We start from the raw sequence: 10,218 nt of genomic DNA, 5'->3' as shown, positions 1-10,218 counted from the left end.
CACATCCCCACGCTTTCCCCAGAACCTCACACCAGTCTTTTTTTGTTCTTGTTTCTTTCACTTCTTTCTATGGCACCCTTCTCATTATTATTTAAATATATGCACATGTTTACAAAGTGAAGAAACATTCACTTTCATATTAGAAAGAAACACCATTTTGGGCCTCTACTTGCCTTTTGATTGTTCCGGTATTTTCTCCTCTCCTGTACAAAGCCTTGAAAAAGTTGCCTGTACTCACTGATTCACCTCTCTGCCATTTATGCCTCAACTCCCTCCAGGGCTCCTCTCCCTCTCCTTCATCCACATGGCCTCCTGCAATGGTCACCAGTGAGTTCTCTATTAGCTAAGCCAATGGGCATTTTTCTGTCTTCCTGTTACTGGACCCCTCAGCACATTTGAGATTGTAGACTACTCTGTCTTTCTTGAAACACTCCAGTCTGGGCTTCAGTATGATCTAACTTTCCCTGTTTTCTTTTAGCTCTGGGATTAATTCATCTCAGCGTCCTTGGCTAGATCACTATCCTTTATCGACTTTTAATCTTAAGTTATTCAAGGCTTTGAACTTGGTCTCTTCTTCTTCTTACTTTATATTCTCTCTCTCATAATTTATTCCATGCCCATATTGTTAATCATCATCTATATGATGAATACTTTCAAGTAATTATCTTCATTCCAAACTTTCCCTCTGAGCTACAGACACATCTAGCAAATTGCTGACTCAGCGTCTCCAGTTGGAAGTCTCAAATTCACCACCAGCTTAACCATATCTGTAACCAAGCTCATGGTCTCCTTCCTCAAACTCAGCCTTCCACCAGTGTTCTATTGCTTAATAACGGACATTTCTATCTATCTAGTTGCTCCCAGCAGAAACCTGAGAGATAGTTCTGTGTGGCCTGATTTCCTATCAATCTCAGGTGACTTTGGCATATTGTTGTAGGCAGTCTCTAAGATGACCATCAGTGATCCTGCACCCTGGTATTCATTCTTATGAATACGCTCCCCTTGAGCGTGGTTGGACTTGATGATTCACTTCTACTAGAAGGAATATGACAGAAGTAATGGGATGGTACTTCCAAGATTAAATTACAAAAGGACTGGCTTATATCTTGCCTCTCTCTCTCTCCCTCTCTTTCCACTTGTACTGGATAAAACTAGCTCCCATATCATGAGGTCTCTCAGTAACACTATGAAAAGGCTCGCACATCAAGGAACTAAAGGTTGCAAATGCCATTTGAGGAGTGAAGAACATTTCATTATTGCTTTATTTTGCATTTCCCTCATGACGTGACGTGGAGCATCTTTTCATACGCTTATTATCCACCTGTGTATCTCCTTTGGTGAGGTGTCTGTTAAGGTCTTTGGTCCATTTTTTTCACCAGGTTTTTTGTTTTCTTATTGTTGAGTTTTAAGAGTTCTTTTTATATTTTGGACATCAGTCCTTTATCAGATACATCTTTTGCAAATATATTCTCCCAGTCTGTTTCTTGTCTTTTCATTCTCTTGACAGATCTTTCACAAAAACATTGCCCTTTCTCAGAGCCCTGCCAATAACCATAATGGTAAGGTTGGAAGTCGATTTTTCAGCCCTAATTAAGCATTGAGATGTCTTCAGCCTTAGCTGGTGGCTTGACTACAACCACATGAGGGGCTCTGAACCAGCTAAACCATTTGCTGTTTTAAATTGCTAAGTTTGGAGAGCGACCATATGATCCAGTGATCCCACTTCTGGGCACATATTTGGAGAAAACCGTAATTCAAAAAGATGCATGCACCCCAATGTTTACAGCAGCACTACTTACAATAGCCAGGACATGAAAACAACCTAAATGTCCGTCAACAGAGGAATGGATAAAGATGTGGTACATATATACAATGGACTATTACTCAGCCATAAAAAAGAAGAAAATAATGCCATTTGCAGCAACATGGTAGACCTAGAGATTGCCATACTGAGTGAAGTAAATCAGAGAAAGACAAATATCATATGATATCACTTATATGTGTAATCAAACAAATGGTACAAATGAACTTATTTACAAAACAGAAATAGAATCGCAGATGTAAAAATCAAACTTGTGGTTACCAGGGAGGAAAGCAGTGGGAGGGATAAATTGGGAGATTGGGATTGACATATACACACTACTATATTTTATAAATAGATAACTAATAAGAACCTATTGTATAGAACAGGGGACTCTACTCAATACTCTGTAATGACCTATATGGGAAAAGAATCTAAAATAAGAGTGGATATATGTGTATGTATAACTGATTCACTTTGCTGTACAACAGAATTTAACACAACATTGTAAATCAACTATACTCCAATAAAATTTTTTTTTTAATTGCTAAGTTTGGGGTAATTTTTAATACAGCAGAAGATAACCAATATGCATTTGAAGACCTACTCTTGTGTACTTAGAGAAACCAGATGGCTCTTTATAACTTTATTATTTTGTAGAGATTGCAAAACAGACATATAGAATATTGCATAGACACTCATCCAATTAACAGCACAATTAATTTACATGTTTTCCCATAAAAATAACAGCAAAAGTTTGTTTTTAGTGTGAGTTGTCTTTTTTAAAAACTTTATATTTTTAGAGCAGTTTTAAGTTCACCATATAACTGAAAAAAAGGTATAGAGATTTTCCACATACCCGCTAGCCCCACACATGCAGTTTCCCCCATTACCTATATCCCCCGCCAAAGTGGTATATTTATTACAATTGATGAACCTACATTGACACATCACAATCACCCAAAGTCCATAGTTTATATTAGTGCTCACTCTTGATGTTGTATATTCTATGGGTTTGAACAAAGTATAATGGCATATAGTCATCATTATGGTATCATAGAATAGTTTTACTGTCCTAAAACTCTTCTGTGGTTTGTCTATTCATCGCTCCTCTCCTCACTTCCTAGACTGTATCTTACTTCTGAAAAACTTCAACTGCTATACAAATATTTAAAAAATGATGCTAAATATCTATGATTTATGACCTCTAGGCATCAACAAGTAAACTGACAAAGCTTAGGCAACCCATTATTGATCTATTCTCACCTTCACACATTCTGCTGAAATATTGAGTGGCAAAATTTCTATTAGCTGTCCAAAGACTTGTGAGAATCACCTTACAAGTTCAATACACATTAATATGTCCCATTTCCTGTGTACAGTTTTTTATTTTTAATTCAAAGCTAAGATTATTAAGTATTTTCAATTTTACCTTTTAACTGACTGTAAACCAATCCTTGTTTGACTCTCAATCTCCCTCTTCCCCTTTCTCCCTCCTTAATTCACTTCTTATCTGCTGTTTCTTTTTTTCTACTTTTCTGCCCAAAGATAACGGTCATTTATTTCTCATTAATTTTATACCCAATCACAAAGGATGCAGGAACCAAAGGCAAGTACATATAATAAAAAGTAGTAACATGGGCAATGACTAAAGTCAAACGTTATAGCCTAAGTAAAAATAAAGATGCAAGTTTTAGTTCATTTCTTCTCTGAGAAGAATAACACACTATAATAGTTTTAGCCCTTTATAATAACCAGACAACTTTCTAAGAAGAACAAATGCAGGCACCCCAGAGCATTGACATAGAAAAACATATCTTTCAAAGCAGACAACAGTTAGTAATAAACACATGGTTAAACTTGATATAAGAATAAAAAATTTCTTCACAATAAGTATTAGAAACCCAAACAATATAGTACCAAAATTTTAACATGAATAAGAATAATTTAATTAAGAATGGAGCATGATATATAATTGTATCTAATAAGAAAAATGTTTTTTAAATATTCAATAGTAAATTATAGTAAATAGTAATTTACTATATAGTAAATTATTGAGAAATAACATTTAAATTTTGCATTAAATTAGTTAGCATCTTTTTTTAGAACTAAAATGGCTATAAAAATGTCATATTTATTTATTTAAATTTAATGCTGAAAATAAAAGACTAATTATTTTAAAAGAATCTTCTGTTAACTTATCTAATTGTTTTCATTGGCATTGTGTGAGTGGAAAAGGTATAGAAATAACTGCTATGAATATATTAATCAAGCATTGCTGGAGAAAGTATTATTTTAGGAAAAATCATTAAAGCAAAACGAAAAAAAACCTTTTCTAATATAACTAGGTCATTCAATGTAAAATTTTAGCAGTTACTACTCTTCACCATTCATTTTTTCGTGAGCTCATGGACCCCTATAAATGTGGCACATGATGGGAAACTGATCACAGTAGGTGTTTTTTCTAAATGGCACCAAAGATTCTTCTGCTTTGGAATTAATCCACCAGTTACCACGCTGCTGATAGATCTCAGTCTGCATACATCCTTCAAATTAATGAGAAAGCCACATTTTATTCAGTGCCATTTCTACACACACACACAAACACACACAGTCCTACCCCAAAACATCACTAACATCTACAAATATTTTTGCCTTAAATCTTCCATAATTTCCAGTTAGCTACATTGTTTTGCTTTGTCAATTTTGTCTTCATCTATAAAGGTTTTCTAATACCTCCTCTATGTGGAAAACCATACAGTAATAATGCCAATAATTACATTGAATATTTTTTTAAATAAAAAGCAAAAGATCAAGCACCAGAAAGATGCCTACTATGCTAATCATATAAAATAAAATTTCATTAGCTATATCTCAACTATATCATGGTGACATAAAGTTTGATGAAAACCAGTAATAATTCTCTTTTATTAAGATATAATTTAACACAATAAAATTCACCCTTTTAAAGTATACAACTCAGCGGATTTTAGTATACTCACAAACTTTTGCAGCCATCACCATTTGGTAATTCCAGAACATTTTCATCACCCACGAAAAAGCCCTATATCTATTAGCCATCATTCCCATTCCTTCCTTCCTCCAGCCTCTGGTACCTACTATTTGTCTCTATTTGCCTATTCTGGACATTTCAGATAAATGGAATCATACAGTATATATAACCTTTGTGACCAGCTTCTTTCACTTAGTGTAATGTTTGGAGGCTCGTACATGTTGTAGCATGTTTCAGAACATCATTCCTTTTTATGGCTGAATAATATTCTGTTGCATGAATGTACGTTTTTTTCATCCATTTATCATTTGACAAACATTTGGGCCATTTCCACATTTTGGCTATTATGAAGAATGTTGCTGTGAACATTCATGTACAAGTTTTTGTGGGAACATATGTTTTCAGTTCTTTTGGGTATATACCTAGGAGTGGAACTTCTGGGTTGTAGGTTAATTCTATGTTTATCATATTGAGGAACCACCAAACTGTTTTCCACAGTGGCTGTAGCATTTTACATTCCCACCAGCAATATATGAGTGTTCCAATTTCTCCACATCCTCCCCTAATATCTGTTATTTTCTGTTTGTTGTTGTCTTTAAATAGCTATCCTAGCCAGTATTGAGTGGTCCCACTGTGGTTTTGATTTGCATTTCCCTAAGGACCAGTGATGTGGAGCAACTTTTCATGTACTTATTGGGCATTTGATAATCTTCTGTGCAGAATGTTTTTTCAAATTCTTTGCCCAATTTTAAATTTTTATTATTTTACCCTGTAACCCTGTTAAACTCACTTATAAACTGTAATAGTTTTGGTTTTGGGGGCAGAGGAATTCTTAGGATTTTCTATATGTCAGATCATGGCATCTGTAAATAGAGATACTTTTACTTCTTTCTTTCAAATATAGAAGATGTTCATTTCCTGTTCTTGCCTAATTTTCCTGACTAGGACGTCTAGTAAAATGTTGAATAGAATGGACTTCCTTGCCTTGTTCCTAATCTTAGGGGAAAACATTCAGTCTTTCACCATTAAGTATGATGTTAGCTTTGGGGTTTTTATACAAGTCCTTTAACAGTCTGAGGAAATTCCTTTCTCTCTTAGTGTATTGAATGTTTCGTCAAATGCTTTTAAAGCATATGTTGAGGTGATCATGTGGGTTTTGACCTTCATTATATTAATTGGTGTATTACATTGATTGACTTTGGAGCCAAACTTGCTTTTCATGCATTGTGGATTACCTTTCTAGTATTTTGTTGAGGGTTTTTGCATTTATATTTATAAAAGATATTAGTCTATAATTTGCTCTTCTGTTGGAGTAGCCAATTAAAATGACAAGCCAAAGTAACCGTCGAGCCTTTAATCACTTACTGAGATAGTAAGAAGCTAAACTGGAGAAAATGCTGATTCTCCTCTGTTCCATTTTTCCTATGGAATGACACTGGTCAAGGGCCAGGTTAATTAGCACAGATGTGGGAATCATCTCACTGCAGAGGGAGCCCTAAACAGAAGTCTCCTAAAGTTTTATCTACCCAGTCAAGGGCAAAGGCAGAGTGTGGGAAAGTACTGACTCACAGTGAAAAAACTGTCATCAGGGTTCCGCGAATCCTTTCCCTGGTAAGGTGGACTCTGCCGAGGTAACTGAGGAAGGCCTCTAATGAAGGCTCCAGGTGAAGAGGTCTTTGAATGAAGGCATCTGGACTAGTAATGCTGAAAGCATACTTTGTATGATTTCAATCCTTTTACATTTACTGAGATTTGTTTTATAGGCTAACATATGGTCTATCTTGGAGAATGTTCCTTGTGTACTTGAGAAGACTGTATATTCTGCTGTTGTTCTGTGGAGTGTTTTTAAAATGTCTGTTAGGTCCAGTTGATTTATAATGTTGTTCAAGTCTTCTACTTCCTTGATAATCATTTGTGTAGTTGTTCTATTCATTATTGAACGTAGGGTTTTGAAGTCTCCACTTACTGTTGAATTGTATATTTCTCCTCTCCATTTTGTCAGTTTAGTTCTCGATTTTGAGACTCTGATTATGGTTTATATATATAATTAATATATTAATATACTAACAATATATTAATTAATATAACAATTAATATATTAATATTAGTCATATCTTCTTGATGGAGTGACCCTTTTATTATTGAACATCCTATATGATCCCATTCTCTTCTCTCTCTTTTGTCCTTTTATTGTATAAATTACATATTTATACACTGTATACCCATCAGTACAAATTTAACATTATTGCTTTATACAGCTGTCTTTTAAGTCAGAGAGGGAAAAGTGTTAGAAACAACAAAAACAATTTATACTGTCTTTTATATTTACCTATGTAAATATTTTTACTGCTTCTCTTTATATCTTCAGATGGATTTGAGTTACTATCTAGAGCCATTTCATTTTAGCCCGAAGAACACCGTTTAGTATTTCTTATAGGGCAGATCTTTTAATGATAAATTCTCTCAGTGTTTGATTACATGGGAATGTCTTCATTTATTTTTCTTTTTTGAAGAATAGTATGCTAGATATAGAATTCTTTGTTGGCAGAGTTTTTTCCTTTATGCATTTTAAAATGTAATTCCCTTTAAGCCTCCACATTTTCTGATGAGAATTAGCTATTCATCTTTTTGAGGATCTTTTGTATGTGATAGTCATTTCTCTCTTGTTGCTCTCATGGTTCTCTCTCTGGCTTTGGCTTTTGACAGTTTGATTATGATGTGTCTAGATGTGGATATCTTTGAATTTCTCCTACTTGGATTTCATTGAGCTTGTTGGATGTGTAGACTAATATTTAGCATCAAATTTGGAAAGTTCAGCCATTAATTTTTTTTTTTTTACATCTTTATTGGAGTATAATTGCTTTACAATGGTGTGTTAGTTTCTGCTTTATAACAAAGTGAATCAGTTATACATATACATATGTTCTCACATCTCTTATCCATTAATTTTTTGAATATTATTTCTGCCCCTTTCTTTCTGGGATTCTCATTTTATGTATGTTGATACATTTGATGGTATCTCACAGAACTCTGAGGTTCTATTCATTTTTCTTTATTCCTTTGTCTTTCTGTTTTTCAGATTAGATAATCTCAACTAACCTATTTTCAAGTCTACTGATTCTTTTGCCAGTTGAATCTTCTACTGAGCTTCTCTACAGAATTTTTCAGTTAGGTTATTGTCCTTTACAGCTCCGAATTTCTCTTTTGTTCTTTTTCATCATTCCCATCTCTATATGGATATTCTCTATTTGATGAGATATTTTTCTTTTATATAATTCTTTGAATATATTTAAACTAGCAGATTTTAGACTAGACAAAGTGTCTTTGTCTAGTAAGTCCAATATCTGGGTTTTTCCAAGTGCAATTTCTTTGGGTACTTTTCTCCTCCCTGTGTATAGGCCATACTTTCTTATTACCTTGCATGTCCTATAATTATTTTTGAAAACTGGACATTTTAGTGATATAATGTGGCAACACTGGAAATCAAATTCCTCCTCCTCCCCAGTGTTCATTGTTGTTGCTATTTTGTTTTAATATGGCTTTAAAAAAAATTGTTTCCAGAACTAATTCTGTAAAATCTGTATTCTTTGTGGTGTGTGGTCACTGAAATCTTTGCTCAATTAAATAAGTGGTCAGATAATGACTGGACAGAGATATTTTTAAATGCCTGAAACCAGTAAGTCTCCCAGCCTTTGCTTTAAGGCTCCATGTATGTTTTGGGATATGCCTTAAATGCTCAGGCAGGCAGTTTACAACTTTGTCTTATTCTTCACTTCCTGATTACACAGAGCCTCAAAGTCAGCCAGAGGTGAGATGGTAGGGCCCTCTCAGGTTTTTCCTGGACATGTACAGAGCCCAACTCATGTAAGTTGTTTTTTAGCTTCTCAGGAATATGTCAGAACTTTTTTTTTTTTTTTTTTTTTGTGGTACACGGGCCTCTCACTGTTGTGGCCTCTCCCGTTGCGGAGCACAGACTCCGGACACGCAGGCTCAGGGGCCATGGCTCACGGGCCTAGCCGCTCCGTGGCACGTGGGATCCTCCCGGACCAGGGCATGAACCCGTGTCCCCTGCATCGGCAGGCGGACTCTCAACCACTGCACCACCAAGGAAGCCCTGTCAGAACTTTTTAAAACCTCCCCTGGACATTTCATCCTCCAGGTATTTATTTACGTGTTTGTTCCACTTGTGGTTTACCCCAACCTTTATCACTGCTTCAAGCAGCTTTCATGCTAAACAGCTGCCATTGATTGTTTTTGACAAACACCTCAGAGAAAAGGCTGTTTACACTGACAGAGCTCTCATTCAGGTCAAATAAAGACAAGCTTCACGAAAGGGTTTTTCTAGGGAAATGCCAGAGAGGCCAGATAATAACAGTTATCTGGGAAGGAGGCCTTGGAGGAACTCAAACCCCTTCTTTGGCCTCCAGAGTCTGCTAGGCTGCTGACTTTCACCATGATTGCAAGGCTGTTGGTTTTTAAGACTCCCAGAACAGGGGAAGTTGAGTGGGACTGGGACAAGGTAAATGCCACAAAGCTTGCTGTTCTTACTGAGATTTAGTCATTTTTCCTAAATAAATGACCCCCAGATTGTTGCAAGCCTTTGGTTAATTTCCAAAGTTTCTTTTAAGATTTTTTTTTTGATGCGGACTATTTGAAGTCTTTATTGAATTTGTTACAATATTGCTTCTGTTTTATGTTTTGGTTTTTTGGCCACAAGGCAGGTGGGATCTTAACCCCTGACCAGGGATCGAACCTGCCCCCCCTGCATTGGAAGGTGAAGTCTCACCCACTGGACCACCAGGGAAGTCCCCAGAGTTTTAAAAAAGTTGATTTGGGTATCTTTTTGCCAGTGAACTTATTGCTTTTATGAAAGAGAGGGTTTTTGGTGGTTTTTAATTAGCTATTCCCGTTGCCACTCAGCATCAGTTCTTAAGATGACATTATTCTTTTTCTTTTCCAGAGGATTTTTACTGAAGCAAGTTATAGTCAGTGGATATATTAACATACCAAATATTTTTATAGCAAACTTGTATATGTATCTGCTTCTTTGTTCCTAAGAAATATTTGTTGAAATTGGAAACTTTTTTTTTCATATTTATTCATTTATTTGGTTGCACCAGGTCTTAGTTGCGGCAGGCGGGCTCCTTAGTTGCGGCATGCATGTGGGATCTAGTTCCCTGACCAGGGATCAAACCCAGGCCACCTGCATTGGGAGCGCGGAGTTTTATCCACTGCACCACCAGAGAAGTCCCGAAATTGGAAACTTTTTAAAAAACAAAACTTTTGATATGTTAATGGAATTCAAATGAGTTTAGTAATTTTTAGATACAACACCTTGGTACACAGAGGTCTCCAAATGATAGATTGGCTTGAAAACCATTAGGTCAAAAAGAAAATGATGGTC

Source organism: Aethalodelphis obliquidens, unplaced genomic scaffold (genome assembly GCF_003676395.1).
Source record: "Aethalodelphis obliquidens isolate GAN/ISIS:26980383/991018 unplaced genomic scaffold, ASM367639v1 scaffold8, whole genome shotgun sequence".
In the NCBI taxonomy this organism is placed as follows: Eukaryota; Metazoa; Chordata; class Mammalia; order Artiodactyla; family Delphinidae; genus Aethalodelphis; species Aethalodelphis obliquidens.
Note: the sequence above shows the minus strand (reverse complement) of the source record.